This window comes from Protopterus annectens, chromosome 1.part1, assembly GCF_019279795.1.
Source record: "Protopterus annectens isolate FY-2018-M chromosome 1.part1, PAN1.0, whole genome shotgun sequence".
Taxonomy (NCBI): Eukaryota; Metazoa; Chordata; order Ceratodontiformes; family Protopteridae; genus Protopterus; species Protopterus annectens.
The window spans coordinates 1,779,476,368-1,779,498,732 of record NC_056726.1 but is presented as its reverse complement, the minus strand read 5'-3'; the positions used below and the strand labels follow the sequence as shown (position 1 = coordinate 1,779,498,732).

At 37.8% G+C, this 22,365-nt stretch overlaps 1 protein-coding gene across 3 annotated transcripts in view; it reads left to right on the top strand.

Annotated features, from left to right (window-relative positions):
* AHDC1 (AT-hook DNA binding motif containing 1) overlaps positions 1-22,365 on the top strand; it is a 1,805,436-nt gene that overhangs the window by 1,129,836 nt on the left and 653,235 nt on the right. The window lies entirely within an intron of this gene.

The following is a 22,365-nucleotide window of genomic DNA, read 5'->3' as shown; positions in this document are numbered from 1 at the left end:
TGAGGAGCCTGACGCATTCCCCTCCATGGACGCTGCCTCTAATGCCTCTTCTTCTGACTCAACACAGCTTCAAAACCCTTCACAGTCAACTAAAACACTCAATCTAGCCGCATGGAAGATTCCTTATCATCACAGCAGGCCCTACTCTCCAAGGAGGTGCAGGATGTCATTTTGGAGGCCAGAAGGGCATCAACTAGGAAAGCTTACTCCGCAAAATGGAAACGTTTTTGTACCTGGAATGAGAAAAAGGGCCAGGACCCTGGAAATCTGAATTTACCACAAATACTACAATATTTGACTGAATTGCTAAGCAGTGGACTTTCTTTCTCCTCCATCAAAATCCATGCCTCAGCCATTTCTGCAGAATACAATACTGATCCACCTTTATTCTCTCACCCTCTCTTAAGACAGTTCCTCAGAGGGGCTAAGAATTTGAGACCGCCAAGGAAGCAACCAATACCTGCTTGGGATCTTAATTTCATTCTGGAAAAACTGACCCTGCCTCCTTTTGAGCCAGCTGCTTCAGCAGATTTGCAATACCTGTCCTGGAAAACAGCTTTCCTTCTGGCTATCACCTCAGCTCGTAGAGTTTCAGAATTACAGGCTCTCATGGCTGTCCAGCCTTTTATCATCTTCCATCAGGACAGAGTTTCCTTACGAACCAATCCGTCCTTTATGCCTAAAGTGGTATCCAGGGTAGCTTTAAATCAGGCCATACACTTACCTACTTTTTATCCTAATCCTCAAAACAAAGGGGAGAGATTACTACATTCCTTGGACATCCACAGACAACTGTGTTATTATTTGGACAGAACAAAGCCTTTCAGAAAATCAGAACAGCTTTTTGTGGCCTATGCCGTAGGATCTCAAGGAAAACCAATTTCCAAACAGACAATTTCAAAATGGATAGCCCACTGCATACACTTTTGCTATTCCTTTCATGGCAAAACTGTACCTACAGGCATTAGAACTCATTCCACCAGGGCCACAGCCACCTCTACAGCCTTCCTCAGAGGAGTTCCTACCAAGGATATCTTGGAAGCAGCCACTTGGAGTTCTGTGCATACCTTCTCCAAGCACTACTACTTACCATTATACTCCAAATCTAGAGCAGGCTTTGCCACTGCAGTCTTGCAGGGCATTTTGGCTCCTCCTAGTTACACCTAGTGCCTACCACCCCTTTCTTAGCTTTGGGATTCTACCCATCTGTGAGGACTGCAGCTGTATGCACGATGAACATAGTACAGTTTTGTACCTACCATAAATGTAGATGTTCGAGTGCTAATACAGCTGCAGTCCAGGTTTCCCACCCTCCTTCCCCTCTAGGGGTATTCTTTTATGGTGTATTTGCTTGCAACTACTGTTTTTTGATTATATTGCATGGCATTATTACCTAATTTTATGTATTGCCTTCCTTCTGGGGGCACCTGACATCTGGGGCAAGAAAAACTGAAGAAAATGGCGTTGGCTGGTTCCTTTATACCCCTGTCGCACTGACGTCAGGGAAGAAGCGACAGCAACCTACGCCAGACCTAGACTTTGGAATTCGGCCGACCGAGGACCCGCCTGACGGCAGGAGAACCCATCTGTGAGGACTGCAGCTGTATTAGCACTCGAACATTTACATTTATGGTAGGTACAAAACTGTACTTTCCCATCCCTACTCTCTGTAAATGGCTGTACATGCAAATGGCTCTTTGACCTTGAACGTAATTTGAATCTTCCTCTAGCTCTTCTTCTTTTCCTTTACCTGTCTTTTTTATTCTTTTTCTCCTCCTCATTACACTACTACTCATTTAACTATTATTTTATGGATTTCATATATATGTGTTTTTTTTCTGCATTATTCTATGCAATTTGTAGAAATGTATAATTCCTTGCTTGCTTGTTTTAATTGTAATTTGTGCAATTGCTTGTCTTAATTGTTTAATTTGTGCAATTGTTTTTATTGTGGAGCTTTTCTCCCCTGGCCTCCACTGAAAATGGGCCCTACGAGCCCAGTGGACCTCCCCGGTTATCAAACTGGAAATAAATAAATAAATAATAAATAGTCATCAAACCCAACAATTCCTCAGGTGAAGCAATATTCTCTTATGCCATACCCAAACTTTGGAATTATCTTCCCCACTCTATAACCTCCTTACCATCTATCAATCAGTTCAAGACTGCACTCAAGTCTTATCTTAAATTATACTGGCTCTGCCCCGTGCCCCTTTCCTGACTAAAGTACTCATTCACCAAATAATTTTAAACTCATACCTATATACTATATACTACAATATATTTTAGATCTAAGTTCTAACTCTACAATGTTATTACAATAAGTTCTATTACTCGAACCCATCAAACTCTACATAATCTATTCCTATTTTATTGTTTGTTTTTATTAATTTATTATTCTTGTATGTCTTAATTGTATATTATTACTTGTATATTATTTATTGCTCTGTAATTTGCTGTTTGTCATTATCACTACTGTAACACTATTTGTATACTTGGAGCTTTTCTCCCTGGGCCTCCACTGAAAAAGGACCTGTGTCCAGTCAGAATTTCCCGGAAAATAAATAAATACATATAGAATTCATGTACCTGCATACAGGGAAATTTTAACACAAAGTTTTTAGACAGACCGGTGTTGTCAAAAATTTCTACCAACTGGGTAAGCATGACTATTTTCTGATTAAAATGAAATACTCTACCTTCTCACTTTTTGCAGCAACAGAAGAAGAAATCAGGCAGATATATACCACCTTGAGCTCATTGTTTCAAGAAAACAACTAAGCTGTTTTAGAATTCTAGCAAGAGCTGCTTTGAAACACCAGTTCACAGTTTGCTGGTGGATATTATTATTTATATTCAAATGATACACTGAGCACCCAATTTTAAGAGAGGGGTCCATTTACTTCTAGAAAATTGAGGGGTGCTTTGGAACAAATTGTCATCATCATCAAGTTATTAATTTAGTACATCTTATGGCAAATGTATCTGTCTGTATTTAGCAAAGGTGCTTAAGTAGTCTTGCTTTGACAGGATGCTTGGATTTAAGTACTTAAGAAGTGGAAGATTAGATCTAAGAAGTCATATTTCTATTTCTCATAAGAAGCTAGACTGTCATACACACCTAGACAGACACAGATTATTGAGGAATATAAATAGGATTCTTTGCCAGTATGATTAAGAGTAGTTTGGGCAATTATCCATTTGTCAGTCATTTCTGCTTGCACACCTGTATTTCCTGAGTATTGCACTGAGACAGTTTGTGAAGGAAATTCTGCAGTGAAGGGTAACAAAGCATTCTGTCTGTGAACTGGGATCTGGAGCATTGACTCAGCCCCTTCTGAACCAGTATACATGGCAGATCTCAGATATATTTTCAGGTGCATAGTATTTTTGGTAACATTTCCTCATTCAGAAGAATGTATGAACTCCATTTCTTGTATGTAAGGAATCCTATATTTATTCAGAATCAGTGTCTTTGAGGACAAGGCCCTTTTTTATTCCCATCACAGTGCTAGAAGTTTCTTGTGAACCATTTCATCCAACTTCCTGTCTTCTTTCTCAAGCATGGATGTCCACTAACAACTTGGGTATTGCTTTTTATTTATTTGTTTACCTGCTTTCCAGCAGCAGGTAAGGTAGACTCAATCATTTGGAGCTCCTTGTGGACCATTACCTTGCCATAGTGTAGCTTGATGAGGATGTCAAGAATACCATTCAGAGGTACCCAAGATGGGCAGCCATGTGAGAGAGCTCAGGACAAGTATAATCCACCAGAGAAAGTAGTAACAGTCCATTCTAGAGCAGTTGCTGAGAAAACCTTATGAACAAAATCAAACCGAGACATGTCAAACTGACACTGGAAGATGAGATCCTCAGGTCTGAAGGTGTCCAGCATACTGTTGGTGTAAAGCAGAGGGCAGGTACTTGCTGTGCTAGAGGTTATGATGTAGATCTACTAAAAACAAAAGGATGTCTATCTACTGAGATGAAAGGAAGGTCTGCTGCTGTGAATAACTGTACGTCACTAGAATATGGAATGCAAAAACTATGAACCAAGTTTAAAGCTGATGCGATTAAGGATGAGATGACAAGAATAAACACTGATGTTTTGGGAATTAATTAATTAAAATGGACTGGAAAGAGGTCATTTTCCATCAGATAATCAGATTTTCTATTGTGGACAAGAGTCTTGCAGAAGTAGTGATGTATCTCTTGTAGTTAAAGGATGTCAAAAGCAGTGGTTTATTACAATCCCAGAAATTATAGAAAGATCTCAGACTCCCAAAGCAAGCCATTCAACATTATAGTGATACAAGTCTGGGCTCCAATTACAGTTTCAAAAGAATCAGACATCAGTAGGCCTTATGAGGATCTTCAGCACCCTCTAGAAATAATTTATGATGGATTAAATATCTTTTTTATCATAATGCTAAAATTGTTAGTCAAAGTACAACTGGAATTGTGAGCAAACTTGGCCTTGGAGTATGAAATGATGAAGGACATAGACTAGTAGAATTTTGCCCGTATAAATCACTGTTCATAGTAAACAACTTATTAGCAGCCTAAGATACAGCTTTGCAAATTGACACCACTGGATTGGTAATACTAAAATCAGACTGGGTCTATACTTTGTACTCAGAGATGAAAGAGCCTCTATATAGTTAGCAAAAGCAAGATCTAAAGCTGACTGTAGTTTAATAGTTTCTTGTTACAAAAGTTGCATCTAAATTTAATTAACAAAAAATGCCTGCAGGCCAACCAGATATAAGCTCAACAGTATTCTAGGAAAGGCCTCCCCTTGATGGAAGCTGAGATGATCAAGCCCCCAGGATGCCCTTAGGATCCACAACCAATCTCAACAGTATCAGAGTAAATCTGTTGGTGGTTGGAGACAAGCTGGTACACCCAAAGTGAACATGGGGCACAAAGGACACACTGGTGTAATGTTACAAAGGGGAAAAAAAGGAAAGCAGTATTGCAGGTAAACACATACTGGAGACAAAGACCAGATTTAATTGGTTAGATCTGGTGAGGAGAGCTCCTCAAGAACTATGGATGGTTTTAGAAGGGGCTAAGAGGCTGTGGAGGTCAAATTACCATCATCTGCAGGATAATAGAGAAAGAAAGAGAATTCAAGAAAAAATAATTTCTTCTGATTTACTGACTGCTGTGGAGTGCAACAAACTTTGGCGAGTTATTACAAAAATGTTGCTACCAGGTCATCTTATTTCATTCCTGAGGTATCTGTATGCAGAACAAGAAGCGTCAGTTAGAAGTGACCATGGCAAAACTGAATGGTTCAAGACTGGGAAAGAAGTACAACAATGCTGTATGTTGTCACTGTACTTTTCATTTATATGCTGAGCAAATCTGGCAGAGTGCTTTTTGAGACAAATGACATGCTGGAATCAAACCTGCAGAGTGAAATATTAAAACCCTCAGATATGCAGGCAGAAAGTGAGAAAGAACTGAAGCCTGTTGATGAAGATGAATGTAGAAAGCACTAAAGCTGGCTTGCTGCTCAAAATCAAAAATGCTAAGATTGTCATCTTGTTCTGTCAGTCCTTTGCAGGTAAATAGGAATGCAGTGAGGGCACTGACAAATTGTTTTCCTTGGCGTAAAGATCTCTGCAAATGGTGACTGCAGTCATGAAATTAAGAAACTTTCTTCTTGAAAGAAAGCCAAAGTAAACCTAGATATGATTTTAAAAGACAAAGCCACATACTATGAAGACAGGATCCAGTACAGAAGGCACTGATGCTAAGAAATATGAAAGGTAAAAGAAAAAGCAGGTTTCCGAGGGTAAGATGGAAGAACAGCACTACTTGAGGTAATGGATATGAATCTGCAAGAATGAAAAGAAGCAGTTGATAAATGATCATAGTATACTTAAGGTCGTGAGGTCACAAAGAGTCGCGTTTGTCTAAACAACAAGATCATAGTATACTGAAGGTCGTGAGGTCACAAAGAGTCGCGTTTGTCTAAACAACAAGCTCATAGTATACTGAAGGTCGTGAGGCCACAAAGAGTCGCATTTGTCTAAACAACAAGATCATAGTATACTGAAGGTCGTGAGGCCACAAAGAGTCGGGTTTGTCTAAACAACAAGATCATAGTATACTGAAGGTCGTGAGGTCACAAAGAGTCAGGTTTGTCTAAACAACAAGATCATAGTATACTGAAGGTCATGAGGCCACAAAGAGTCGGGTTTGTCTAAACAACAAGATCATAGCATACCGAAGGTCGTGAGGTCACAAAGAGTCTGGTTTGTCTAAACAACAAGATCATAGTATACTGAAGGTCGTGAGGCCACAAAGAGTCGGGTTTGTCTAAACAAAAAGATCATAGTATACTGAAGGTCGTGAGGTCACAGAGTCAGGTTTGTCTAAACAACAAGATCATAGTATACTGAAGGTCGTGAGGCCACAAAGAGTCAGGTTTGTCTAAACAACAAGATCATAGTATACTGAAGGTCGTGAGGCCACAAAGACTCGTGCTTGTCTAAACAACAACAGCAGCAGCAAGGTTGACATGATCCATTTGCAGCATGTTCAGCTACAACACCAGGTATCAAATTAAACAGGTTGGGGGTGGACATAATGGTTAAGGTATTTACCTCACAGATAAAAGGTACAGGGTTTGATTCTCACCTTTGGAAGGAAAATTGGCTAAGTTTAAAGTAGCCAACAAGAGCAGATAGCCTAGTACTTACCTATGATCTATGAACTTAACTCCACATGGTACTAGCCTGTATAGTTTACAGTTTTATGTGTATTTTAACAGTTTTGTAAATTATAGCTTTGTTATATGCAGACTGAATAGCAAGGTGCTGCACTTTGTTTAGCTGTCAATTGTAGGGCCATGGTGTTGTAGACAGGCTCTGTGGAACCTAGTCGGACTTTCCCGGTCAACAAATGTTAAATAAATAAATAAATAAATAAATAAATATCTGATGGCACTGTAGTCTCAGTTTGCTCAAAACACATTTAAATACAATTTGCAAGGCATAATGTATATGTGCATATTACAGACTTCATTACTGTTAGACAGCTGGTATGTGTCAGATTTGTAAATGTACCGTCAGGTTTTTCTAATCATTGTAAGCACATTGTTATCGAGAAAAGGCTCTGGATAAACCATTTGGCTTTCTTTGTCCTTTGTGAAAAAAAAGCAGGACTAACCAGTTACACAGCAGACCCTTTGCAAGCAGCTAGCTAACGGCATTGCTTTTTAGACTTTGACTGGTGGTTGGGGGTTATAGCATACCCCACTAGACTAGCAGTTTCAGAAATCATTTTGCTTGTATTATCTGTGAGAAATTTTATTTACTCATTTGTGTTTTATTTATTGGGTTAGTCCTACTAGCTCTAAACTCAGGGGAGATCAGAGACAGGATACTGACCAGACAGAATTTGGCCAGACCACCAGGGACACTTTCCAACTTTTTCTCTGAAGGACTCTGCAGGGCTGTTACTGGAATAAAAAGTACAAAGATGGCAGAGTTATGAGATGAATTGGAGCACAAAAGTGAAATAATTGTAGATCTTCCTTCTGAGAGAAATGGAGAAAATATGGAAGTAATAGATGTGTGTGAAGGGGGTCTTGATGATGGCCAGATGAAGAATCGTCAGAGTCCTGGGGTGAAGTGGTTGAGCGTTTTGCCAGTCAGTCATATAGATTGGTGGAGAAGAGTATTAGCAGTACAGAGACACGTTTCTGAAGAGCAGTCTTCTACGGGTGGAGGTGTGTGTGTCTGGGGAAGTACAGTCAGTGAGTAAACTGATAATTAGGGAGTGTGACAGTGTGGAGGAAGTGATTGCTATGAATCCTAAAGGACATTGTACTGCAGTTGCAAAAATGAAGCAAACTATAGATGTGGAGTGACCTGATGTGGCGTAAAAGGCAAAAAGAAACCGGTAGTATCAAGAGCAAAACTGAGTGACAGATATGTTGCTTAGTATATAATTCTTGGCTCCCTATTAAAATTTCAGCAGTCATAATGCTGAGTTCTGCCACAATGAAAAAAAGGTTGAAAATCTAAGAGAAGAGTGAATCTCGAACATCTATCTTTTCCTTTAAACTTCTTTTTTGAAGGAAGTCAAGCTCCCCTGCACCATGTTCCAGGCAATGCCATTCTTGGACTCGGTATGTGTTTTTTGGCTATTCAGTCTCTGTTTTTTTTGGGACTCACTCCAGCAGCCCTGACATTTCAAATGGTTACCATAAGTTGTTACATCACTTGGCTCAGTGTGAATAAGTAAAAATGCTGATGCCTTAGGAATAGAATTGTTCTGCAAAATAACATTTAAACTTTTTATTCAAATTAGCTTCCTGTCAAACAAAGGGCAGGCCTCTTTCTCAGATTACAACTGTTCAAACTACTGCAAAACCAAACGTTCTCACTCCTAGTTTCCATACTATTACAAGACTCATCAACCTAGAACTTTAGAAACCTTGACTGTTCTGCACCCTCATTATAGCCCCTCAAACTAAACTCAAATGCACTAATTAGTGCTTCTCTGTTGCAGGTGCTAAAACTGGTATTCCATACCTACCTCATTTGAAGACGCACCCTCTTAACTAAAATTCTGTTCTCGGCTGAAAATGCACCCACCTGAAGATGGTAAAAGGCCAATTTAATATCTCAAATCACATAACTTAAATCAGCCATATATTCCCACTTACTGGCACCTTCCCTATTCCCCCTACTTTAACCTCCTCAGTACTTAAACCTCTTGTCATACTAATTGTTTGTTTGTGTCTTTCGGCTTTTCCCAGTTAGGGGTCGCCACAGCGGAACTCTGGTCTGCTAATGATTGGCAGTAGATTTTTACTTACTGGCTTGCCGGGCCTAACGCACAACCTTCAACGAAGGAACACCCATTCACGCATGTCACTACACAGAAAACACTCTAACTGAGAATCGAATGGGCAACGTCTAACTGTGAGGCGACAACGCTACTGCAGCACCACCACCGCAGTCTTCACTGCTAAAATACTTAAAGCTCTAGGTTTGCATTGTAAGCAGTCTCGGCCAGCCTTTTAACCATCTATTTATTTATTTATTTACATTTGTTGACTGGGAGAAGGTCCATTTTCAGCAGAGGCCCAGGGAGAAAAGCTCCACAGTTAAAATAAACAGACAGTAGTTACATTGGATTACATAGCGATTAACAATATAACATAGCAATTACTTACAACATATTTACAGATGAAGAACATAGTACATCAGTAGACAACTAGAATCTTTATCTGTGAAGTACATAACAGACATTAACAAATGTTGCAATAAGAAGTTCCTGCTGTATAATAAGCACTACGCTTATGAGCATCTGAGCTTGCTATAATCAAAGTAGTTAGTGGAGTGGAAAGAAAGGTAGTGGTTGGATGGGGTGGGTGATTTTAGAGTGGGAGTTGCAAGGGCATAGCCAGCATGTTTTTAGGTGCGCTTTTAGTAAAGTTTTGAAGTGGATGCATGATAGTACGGAGGTAATTGTGGGTGGGAGGGAGTTCCATAATTTGGCTATGGTGCAAGAGAATAGTGCTTCACCAGCAGAGTTATTGGCTTTAGTGATCTGCAAGTGTTTTTTGTTGCTGGATCTTAGTGGTCTGGTAGTGCGATAGGGTTGGAGCAGATTCTGGAGGGATGGGACATTTAGTGGATGGTTTACTAGTTTGTGGGTGAGTGAGAGTTGATACCATTGAAGGAGGTGAGGGAGTTCAAGCCAGCCCAGTTCAGCAGGTGAGAGACAGTGGTGACTATGGTAGGATGCCCCTGTGGCGAATTTGGTGATTTTGTTGTAGCAGGTCTCTAGCTTGTTTAGATCGCATTGCCTTAGGTTGGTATATATTGGAGAGGCATAAAGTAGGGTGGAGATAAGGTGGGAATTTGCTATTGAAATCTTTGCTGCTTTGGTGAGAAGTTGCTTATTTCTGTATAACGCTCCTAGTTTTTTGTGAACTTTTTTTATGGTCATGTATATGTGAATGTCAAATTTTAGTTTATTGTCTAGTTCCACTCCTAGCAATTTGGTGTGTTCAGTTGGGTATATAGTGGTGTTGTCTTTTGCTGTAATGTTAAAGTGAGTTGTTTTGAGTATGTTTGGTGGGTTGGAAGATGAGTAGTTTAGTTTTGTTTGGGTTGATTATTAATTGGGCATCGGATAACCAAGTTTCAACAGAGGAAAAGGCTTCCTGTGTGACTTTTTGCAGTTTAGGTAGGGACTGGGCTGAGTAGATGATGGTTGAGTCATCTGCGTATTGTATGAGTGTGCCATGTTTGGTGGCAGAGGCTAGATTATTGGTGAAAACAGAAAAGAGTAGGGGTCCAAGGATGGATCCTTGGGGAACCCCTATGGAGACAGGTAGTTGGGGAGATATGTCATTCTGCCATACAAGGGATTGTTGGCTGTCAGACAGGTAACTCTGAAACCAGTTGGTGATTGATTGAGAGAAGGTTTTTGAACCATCTGGTAAAAAGTATATTAACTTGTGTATAACTGTATGCAACAATGCAGTACATGTTTTATAAACTTACTCACCTGTCTTTATGACTCTAAGGAAATTGCATATATGTGTGTGTACACTTGTTACTACTGTGTATAAGTTAGATCTAATGAAACTCTGACAAGGGAGAAAATGCTCATCTCTTGTTTTAAACAAGCAGCACCAGCTTGAATCATGTTTTCTTATTTTTAATAAGAATGCTAAGTAATCTTTGACATGGATCTTACATTAAAATGGGTCTATAGTATATGAACGACAGTTCATAATCTCGAACGCTCTGAAGACCGAAAATGCCATACCTCGAAGAGCTTCTTGTGGGATTGCAGTACAATTGCAGTACAATGAAGGTTGGAATATTTGCCCTTTCCTCACTGTAGTGCGATCTCGGAGTTGGTGTGTGTGTGTGTGTGTGTGTGTGTGTGTGTGTATAAATATATATATATATATATATATATATATATATATATATAATTTAGTGGGGGTTGTGGAGGGTGCAGTCCCCCACAATAAGGAGTTTGAGGTCCGGCATTTTCGCTGTTTAGAGCGTTTGAGATTATGAACTTTCGTTCATATAATATAGACCCTAAAAGGTTATAACACTAGTCTATTTTAGTATCTCTGTTACTGTATATAATTCCTGTACACCCTCAACAATTGTTTAATTATACATACTTTATCTCTTTTAGTGTATCTCTGTAATTGTCAAACTTTTTTGCTTCCCGGGCTGAGACTAAAATTGGGCATTTGAGATCAGTGCTGCTGATTAAATTTAAGTAAAATAAACAAATTTAAATAAAATAACTAAATATTATCAGAAATATTTATTAGTGAAAGTGGGAGGAAATGTTTGTGTACATTAACTTGACTGATCAGTCAAAAAAGGCAGTACAGTTTAGAACAGCAGAAGTTACAGATTTTGATTTAAAAACATTTTTCTATATTATTGGTGGTGGTGCTGCGGTAGCGTTGTCGCCTCAAAGTAAGACGCTGTCTGGTTCAATTCTCAGCTAGAGCGTCTTCTGCGTGGAGACGTGCGTGAATGGGCGTACCTTCGTTGAAGGTTGTGTGTCAGGGCTGGTAACTCGGCACGTAAAAAATCAACTGCCAATCATTAGCTGACCGGAGTTCTGCTGTGGCGACCCCTAACAGGGAAAATCCGAAAGACACAACATTGCCAGTGTGTATATGATATGAAAAAATATGTGACAAAGCAAGTATAGAATGGAGCTTGGGAGGTGTGTGGCCTTTATTAACAATGCTTACTGGAAAGAGGGAAACTGTGAAATACTGAGAACAGTCTGCCAATATTTTCCTGTGTGGACTCATCACACAGTCCGAGAATGCAGTAAAAGATTTTGCCAGTATAAGGTATGGGAGTCTATTTGCAGAAGTGCAATGAAGAGGATTCATTGTCCCTTATTCAAGGATGAAACAAATGTAGAAAGAAATGAGAATGAAGAAAATGAAGCTGAGTATAAAAATGATGCAAATGCTGAAATTATGCAAAATAATGTTAATATACAAAATGAAGCTACAGAAGGGAAATTTGTTGAAAAGCTGTATGGCAGTGAAATTGATGAAGAGGGAAGTGATGTTCATTAGTGTAGAAATAAGGAACAATTGTGGTGTGTTGTATGTAAATGAAGGAGATGAGATTTTGTTGTAAAAAGGAGAGACTACGTCTATTGTAAATTTAGTTAAGAAAATGAAGTGGGATGACAAAAGAATGTGAAAAGAAGAAATGGTTAATGTGAACTTAGTGTCAGTAAATGTAAACAGGATTAAACTTGTGTTAGAAGAATTATGGTATACAAATGACATAAAATGTAAAAGCTGATATGATTTAGAAGATATTCAGATTTTTTTGAAAAGAGAGAAGCAAAACAAAAATATATATGTTTGTGGAGAAGACTCATAGCACTGGGTTTTGTTAAAGGTAATTGTTCAAAGAAAGCGGTGCTACTAAAAATAAAAAATATAAACATGTTAGTTGTTATAGTGGGAATTACAGAAAGAACATCTATTTGTAAAGTGAGGGTTTATTATAAACTTGTACGATTAATTGTTTTATGTATTTATACATTGATGGGGAAACAGTATGTATGTTTGAATCAGTTTGTTGTAGTTAGTCTGGATATAATTAAAGGTAACCTTATTTGTAACCTTAGTATACTAGTAAGAAAGGTAACAGTAGAGAAACATGACTAGGGTGGGCAAAGGGGCCAGCTGTCATGGATGCAAGCTGTTGGACGCAATTGGTTGTTGTCACTGGGTAGTGAGTAGAATACTGGAATTTATTTATTTATTTTATTTATTTATTTATGTATTTAATATTTGTTTACCTGGGAAGTCCGACTGGGCTGGTTGTCCATTCTCAGCAGAGGCCCGGGGAGAAAAGCTCCACAATAAATCTTTTTAAATCATTTAAAAAGCCAACTGTGACATTGTGGCTTCCTAAATTAATGTATTTAGTTGCTGTAGTAAACTTTGTATTCCAAGTACATTGTTACATTTGCTAATGCAGTGATCTACAGTGCATTTAGTAACTGTGGTATGGAACTTGCATAAGCTTTTGGCTACAGGTTGGATAGAGTTCCGTCAGCTTGTTTTTTTTTTTTTTTACCTTTTGGTTCTCCAGTTCAGGGAAGACCTTAATATTTACTTATTTATTGGTCTTCAACTTTGGATTGAGGGGGTGTTAGTTTTGGGGACTGCCCAGGGCACCAAATCACCTAGCTGCAGCTCTGACAAAAGATATAAAGATGTGTAAAGAAGTAATGAAGTATGGAAGAAGGTATATAGGAGTGAGAATGACGACAGAACTTGATTACCTGTTAATAGCCGAGGGAATATGTGAGATATAGGGAGGCTGAAAAAGTACAAACTTTTCTGATTATATTGGCATTATTGACAGTAATGAGTGAAAATGAAAACAAAATAAATGAAGGAAAGGGAATGAAGTGGTTAACAAGAGAAGCAGAAGAGAGAGAGAGTGTCATGCGCACAATGAGACTGTTTCACAGTGCATGGTCACACAGGTGGACTACATGTAAAGAGAAATATAAAAAAGTGTATGTATACTGGGAAAAAGAAGGGCAATGGGAAAAAGTAGATCATGATGGAGTATGAGGACATATTGAAAAAAGGGATGAGAAATGCAATAAAGAGAAATATGGGAAAATAATGAGACTGACAGATATGACACATAGGGATAAATATTTTTGAAAGTAAGCAAATTAATTATATCTTCTTTTTTGGTAAATGTGTAAAGTGCAAGGAATGGGAATGGTTAGTTTAAATGGAAAAAAAATTAAGTTCAAGAACAGGCAAGACAAATTATGAACACAGTAATAGAATTGTGTTAAAACATACATGGAAGAAAAGGCTGTGAAATTAAGGAAATTAAAAAAATAGTCTAGTTGGAAAAAGAGATTAACAGAGATGAGTTCAATATTTTATTGCAAGAAGTTGGTGCAAAGTCTAGCTGGATTAATTTGTCTCATTACAAAACTAGAGAAAATGATATTTTTTTAAGTAGTGAGCGAATGGATATATGAGGGTATTGTAGATAATTATGTGAAAGAACAATAAAATTTATATTTAACGGTAGAGAAAAGAAATAAAACTGGAAATTAACATTATGAACTGTAGATCATAAGATATTTCTGAAAATTTTGGAAAAAAAAAAACAGTACAGTAAAAATGACTTGTGTATGAAGGTATGTCTGTATAATAGGGAGAGGGTGAAAAATGTGTTAATATTCTTGAAGAAGATAGTGTGGTGTGTGTGTGTGTGTGTGTGTATATGTATATATATATATATATATATATATATATCCGGGTCTACTTGAAAACACCGACATGCCAAAACACCGACGACGAGAACACCGAGCCCGAAAGATCGACAACTGAGATGATCGATAGTTTAAAAGCCTGACGCTGAGAACACCAACATGTTAAGGTAAGTGTGCAATAGTGACAGACTTTAGGGTTAGGGGCCTGGTTAAGTGAGTTAGGGTTAGGGCTTGGGTTAGGTGAGTGTGTGATAGTGACGAACCTTAGGGTTTGGGTTAAGGTTAGTGCATAGATAGTTGTGTATGTAAGGTTTAGTGTAGGTTTGTAAGGTTTTTGGTGTGCTTGTGTTGTGTGTGTGTTTTTCGGAAAAGGTATTCGTTTTGTTTTATTGATTGTGGGGATTGTGGTTTGTCGGGCATGCAAAGTTTCATGCTTTTAAACTGTCTGTCATCTCAGTTGTTGATCTTCCGGTCTCGGTGTTCTCGTCATCGGTGTTTTGGCGTGTCAGTGTTTTGTAGTAAACCCATATATACACATCTCTCTCTCTCTCTGTATGTATGTATGTTTGTGTATATATATATATATATATATATATATATATATATAATTTTTTTGAGTAGGGGTCTTCTCATACTCATTATTACTGGCCCAGCCTCCAGTACCCAACATCCATGCTGGATCTACCAGCTTCTCTCCAACCCCTGCCCCGGACATACTCCCTTGTTTTGCATGGGGCTGGTTATGGATCCTGATGGTGTCCTAGGGGCTTGGCTTGTCTGTATTTCTGTCTGGAGATGATCTTTTAATGACCTACTCCCTTCCCTTTCTCCACTCACTACTCTCATTTTTACGTCCAAAGGCAAATCCAATCTTTGGACCACAGCCCCACACTTAGTAAGCATATCAGTTAGAGTCCTCCTACTTGGGATGACCACGACCATCCCTTACCTTCTGCTTCATTAACTATCTGAACTCCTAATTGAATCTGGGTTTGCTGACCTAGTAGAGAGTATAGCGAGGGGAAAAATACCAACCTGCATGGGACGTAACACCATCATTTGATGGTATATATGATGGTAGTATATGGAGGAATTTTAAGAAGCTACAGAGTGGGAAGTAGAATTATTTAAAAAAAATCTGTGTATGAAAATGCATAAAATATAAAATTATTTAATGTATGAGCGGCGAAAGTACTGAAGTTTAAAAATTGTTAATTACAGATATCTACTGAGTACAGTTATATTTGCTATGGTGATAAATGCAGTAGTAATGAAAACAATATCCCTTCAAATCAGGTAATCCTGAGCTACCTTGTTCCATTGGAAGGATCACCCTATAGTACTTAACTGTTGCTCTTTTCCCATTACAGGTAATCACCTTCAAATCTTTATTAATTATTGTCCATGACTTTTCCTCTGGTTGATAAAAACATGCTTGACCTGTATATAAAACTAAAGGGACTAAAAACATTTTCACTGCTTGTACCATACTATCCATATCCATAAACAAGAGCTTCCAGTTTCTCAGTTTTTGTGTTATCTTTTGTTTAGTTTCTTCTCAAATATCCTTAGCTTCTGTAACAGAAACCTTCTTTATCCATACTCCTAAATACTTCTTGTCATGTCACCTTAAGTATGTGTTTTGCTGAACTTAGTCTTGAGTGGGTACATAATTTATGGCTATAGCCTTTGTTTTATCTTCATTAATTTTATATCGTGAAAAGACTTGAAACTGTCTCAAAGTGATTCACAACACTAAGATGTCCTTTTCTGGGTTTATCAAATATGGAATAATACCAGCTGCAAGTAAAGATAATTTTTCTTGATTACCAAATGAATTATTTCCTTGAATTTCTGAGTAATTTTCTGTATCATTGGCTCTAAATATAAAGCAAATAACAAATGGGAAGAGGATATCCCTGCCTCTTTCCTGTATTCCAGGGGTGTCGAACCTTTTGGCTTGCTGGGGCCACATTGAATGAACAGAAATGGTCTTGGGGCCGCATATAAAATATATCATATAGTTAACTCCGGAAGACCACAGTCGACCTCCTGGCTGTACTGTAGGTGCATTTGAACAATGAATAAATGTAATAAATGCTTAATATTTGCCTTAAAATTCTAATTCTCATTCTAATTCTAAAACCATTCCAGCAGTCCAACTACATAAAATGTCAACATCAGCAGTCCTACAATACTATAATCCACAAAAATAACCCATCAAATTTGCAGTAAAGTAAAGAATTCACATTACTGACTTAATAAAACAATTCTGAATAAGCTACAAGAGGGTTTCACCCAAACAAATAACTGGTGCCAGAAATATGGCCTCAAGCTAAATGCCAAAAAATGCATCATCATCCCCTTTGAGGAGAGTGATGTCCCCACAAATTAGCACATTAATAACAATGTTGTAAGCAAGCAATAAGTCGTATGGTACTCCGGCACCCAGGTTGATAGAAACCTGACTTTTGACCACCACGTTGGCAGGAAAGCTTTTTACATGGCCCACTTCATTAGTAAGGGTATCTCATCCAGGGACAAAGGAGGTCATAACATCCCTGTATTCTTCCTTTATAAGAGCCATTATTGAGCGCAATGCCCCTTTTGGCATGTGCCTCAGCAAAACACCCTGCCAAAAGAAAGACTACAACAATTTCTGACAAAAAAGGTTAAATGACTAAGTTCACTTAGTTATCCAAACAGACTAAAAAGCTTCTTGCTTTCCTCTGTCTCTCACTGGCCCCTATGCATTTCATCACTGGCTTGCTTTCCATGCTAAGAAAGATCCTTCCTTAAGAGACTTCCTCTACCTCAGAAATACTGGTTATACTTAAAACGCTCACTATAAAGACCACAGCCTTCACTGCAACATACACATGCCACTTTGTATGGACAGATGCTTGACACAAAACCTTCATCTTCTGTAAAAAGCTCCTCTCATTATCAAACAATGTAGTTTAGCAACACGACAACTGGATGGTTGGATGGATAGCCATAAATGTACTCCTTGAGTAAGTAGCATAGCCTTCATCAAACCAGATGGAAAATCCACATACTAACCTTTCCCAGCTGAATGGCTAAGATCTAATATTGGTTACTCAAGTCTACTTGCCCAAGAAGAGGGGCCTGTTTAACTAAAAATTCCATTTGCAAAAATATATTCAGTATACATATTAAATTTCTCTCTCTTACACACACACACACACACACACACACACACACACACACACAGACACACACACACAAAAGCCGCTATTTGTAAAATGGGCAACCTCATTAATCACATGACACCCACTCACTGAATGAAATTGTCTGGAAGTCAAAATATCTGAAAAAGAAAATCATAATAGAGATGGATTCATCCATGCAATTTCCCACCACCAAAAGGACCATCAATAAATCAACAAACTGCTCGGCAAAAAGTAAATCAACAAGAAAACCATAAACTCTCTAAGATAATGCTACATACTGGTGTAAACATATAACTTGTGTCAATCCCCAGGTTAATCCATACCAAAGGATTGTTTCAGAGCTTCAGCTGTGTACAAACAGATTTCTCCTGAAAACTTAAATCATTGATATTTGCCTTGCTGTAATTATAACTGTAAAAAAAAAATTTAAGTTTATTCTGTATCTCAACGATTCTCACTGTTATGAGATGTAATCGCTGCCATATTGTATGAGTACTACATCCATAATTTGCTGTCTCTCTCTCTCTTATGTATTGTATTATATTGTTTTGTATTATTTTTGGAGATTTTCTCCCCGGGCCTCCATTGAAAATGGACCTGTGTCCAGTCGGATTTTCCCAGTAAACAAATGTAAAATAAAATAAATAAAAATAAACTTCCCTCCAATCTAAAGTCATTTGACATTCAGACATTTTAATTTGTACAGAAGTTACTCACAGACTGACGGTTTACTGAGCTGTAATGTTGACCTTCGCTTTTGAAAAAAACAAATTCCCAGACTTTGTCAATCAATAACTCAAAGTGTAGAGAGGATTATTTATTTATTATATATTTATTTATTTTTGGAAAACATCTTTAAAACTGTTAAATTGATTACACACCCAGAAACACAGAAAAGTTATTGTGATATGTAAACCACAGACTGCTGCAAGAAATCAAAGTCACATTAGCACTCTATGCTTATGTCCGAACAGATGAATCATACCTGTCAATTCCAAAAGAAGTACAGTAGTTTAATAAGAAGGTTATTTGCAAGGTTATATGGCAGTTTATATTGGAAGTAAGCAGAGATATTAAAAATGCTCTGTTTTTCATAATTATGCCGAAAAGTCTTCCATAGTAAATACAACTTCTGATTTAGTATGGAACCATACCTCTCAACCTTAGAGCAAGAAACCTGGACAAAGCGAAAAATAAAAATGGGACACAGGCCCAGAAATAGTTATGCATCACAGACACCATTGAAACAACTGTAGCTGCAAACATTATACATCACTTATAATCTTTCTATCCCATCATTGTCAGTTAAACATTATATGGCTCATTCAGTCCTGCCTTCTTTTGCAACAAAGAAAACCATGCTTTGAAATGACAAATGCATTAAAAATAATAAATAAAACATATTGCATCAACATCCTGCAACTTCCTACCTGCAAGCATACACAGAGCTTTCACTGAAACTAGGGCTGCTTGTTTCCCCAGAATGACAGCTCTCCCCAATTAAGTCTAATGGTATATAATCTACCAGTATCTGGGCTACCTGAAATAAATTAAATTATGGCCTGTAAATTGAAAGTACACTTTGTTTAATTAAACTATATTTCTAAGCCCACTTACTATATTTTTTCAGTAACATCCCAATATCCATTTCCCGGTCACTTTACAAGACATTGGCAGTGGTAGACTTGGCATCCTTCAGAACCCCACAGGCCCACGCTAATACATTGTCCATTAAATGTAAACATCCATCCACTGTAAATGGCAAGAAGCTATGTCTTAAAAAATCTACTTTTGGCATGTGTACCCAAGTATCAGGTTTTGAAACAAAGAAACATTCTCCACAGTCCGTAAGTCTCTGTCTTTAATAATCATCTACTGTTGCAGCACTCCCAACACATAAGCACACACACACACACACACACACACACACACTAAAACCCCCAACATTTAAAAATGACATTGTGCCCACTTGATTTGCCAGTATTGATGATCCGCCAAAGCTATGCTTACTGTTGTCCAAGCTACCACTGCTTAGAACCCACCAATGAAAAAACAGTACTAGGTGCTTTTTTGTTTGTCTGAAAAAACAATGCAACTTTATATGCTACAGTCCCACATAGTCCACTACTGACCCATTAACCCTAGGCTGCTGTCTCATTCTTACTCCCTGGAATTGCATTACCTTGGATGACTACTTTTATTTCCTAAGCAAAAGACACAAATTGGAAGATGAGGCAAAAATCCAGACATTCTTTGAAAATCCATACAGTTAAGAGGTATGAGTTCATGTTCAATACAAAACTCCCTGTCAAGAAAGCTGCAATTTAATGAAAGTGTACTTTTAATGTACAATATATTTGTGAGGTAACTTGTTTGTGTTCAGTAGGTAGACTGATCATTGTTAGCCTCTTTATGCGTGCATCTCTCTCTGTCATGCACACATGTACACACATACACACTCTTCTTCTACTTTCACGCACACAATGCTGCTTTCATGCATGCACTCACTCACTCCTTACTTACCTATTAACACAGGTAAGTGCTGTCCCTTTCAAAGGCAACAGTGGCAAATCCATACATGAGTCCCTCTTCAGCGAGAACACACACACACACTGATCGGTGCAAAATAATGGCATAAACACACTGACCCTTTTTTGGCTCAAAAACAAAACTAGAAGGGTGCTTTGGCGCATGCACACACTGACATTAGCATTACAGGTCACGGGAGTGAAAAACACATATTAGAAAAAGTGTTTTGGGGCATGTGTACATCATTGTTGCAGTTAGAGTTGAGGGCCGCATGGAAGAGCTCTGAGGGCCGCAGGTTGGACACATCTGTTCTATTCAGATAGAACTTATTGGAGAGGAAATCACTCACTTAAATTCTTGATTCCAATCCCTTGTATATCCTTCTAATCAACCTTATTATTGCATCATGGAATACAAATGCTTCCATTGCCGTACACATAAATGCCAGCATACTGTCAGTGATTTCTCTGCATCAAGACCCAGGAACAACAGAGGTTTGTTTCTTTCATTCTTCTTCCCTCTGGGGTCATCATTGTTTTATTTAAGTTGTCAAATGTTTACTTCCACTCAACAAAACCACATTGATCCATATCTATCAACTTTGGCAGCAGATTTGACATTCTCTTAGCTAATATAGATATAAACCTGTTATAATCACAGTTTAAAATTGAAGTGGGTCTATATGTGGCTGGGTCTGACAGGTTTTTACCCTCTTTGGTTAACAAAGCCACCACAGTTTTCTTCCAAGATGCTGGTGCTTCCCCTCCTTTTAAAATGCTAAGCCCTTCTAGTTGTTTATCACTTTTTCTCTCCTAACTTCCACAGAAATACCATTTGTTCCTAGAGACCTCCCTGCAAATTGATTATACATCACCATTTTTACCCTATCTCCTCCCATCTTAAGTATTAGTTGCTGAGCCTCATCTTCCTCTAATCTTGACATAAGTTAAATTTTCAATAAAATTTCAATTTGTGCTCTTTCTAGCTTTCCACTTTCCTCTGCTTTATACAAATGTTCACAAGGCCTCCAAAATATCTCTATTCTATCTCTGTAGAATCTCTTGTTATTTTTCTTGTCATAGGCTCCCTAGGTCTGGTGACAACCCTTTCTACTTTTTATTGCCCAAGTCATTGTGCTAAATGTTTTTGTGATTTGGAGTATCAAAAATAGTTGATTAACCGCAATTTTGTAAACTCATGCATATCATCCAAATACTCTTTTATTTTTGCTTTAGCACTTTTCAGTTGCTCCTTTTCTTGTTCTTTGGGATTCCTCTTATTCTGCAATGCTTTAACTTTTGTCAGTCCCTATAAATAATTTATTTTACTTTTTAATCATATCTTGGTTTATTTCTACCCTATTTTTAAAATAAATTTTCATTTTATCCCATTCACTAGCTATTCCATTATAACTCTTGAATAATTTACACTACACATTCCTGAAACTCCTCTCTTTTTAACAGGTAGGTGGAAAAGCACCCATGTCTGATTTTTACTTCATTACCCTGCATTTTTATCTCAGTTTTTATTGGTGCTTGATCTGAAATAGTTATTGGATGTATGTCAGTGCTTTCAATTAAATGCAGATGTTCCTGGAAAATATAATTTCTATCCAGTTTAGCCCAGCTATTGTACCTTAGGGAATAATATGTAAATTCTGTCCGAGTTCCTATTACTGAGTTCATATTTTCCATACCAAACGTTTTCATAAATTTCATCACAAATCTACCCTCTTTTGTCATATTTTCCCTTACACGTCCCCCCGATACATACTCACTATTGCAAGTCAAGTTCCAGTTCCCATCTGTAAGTAAGTATTCCCTGTCAAAACCTGATTATTTCTCGCAATATTTTCTTAAGCTCAGTAACAGAAGTTTTTGGTGAAATATAAATACATGCCAGTATAATGCTCCTCCCTTGCCAGTAGCTTCTTACTGTCATTATTGTCTTTTTTTCCTGTCTTCTGTCACTATGGCAGGCCCCCCAGCATTCAGTTTTATTACTCCCATTTTCCTTTTCCCTGATATTCTGCTGAATATCCATCCTGGAATACTTTATCAAAGTCACATTCTCATTTCCTTCCAAATGTGTCTCCCTACATCATTATTTGAACTCTGCATTTCTTAATATAATTCAGTACTCTTTCTTTTTTGTCTATACCTGTAAGGTCATTTACATTCCATTGTACCAATGTACTATGGGTAGAGTAGCAATTATGATAAAAAGCTATTGTTCCCACTTATTATACATGACAATTTTAAATTAGCATTTCCAAATTCTGTCTTACATGCACACACTGAAGTCTGGCAGGCTGATCTTTTATACAGTTGTTTCTTCTCAT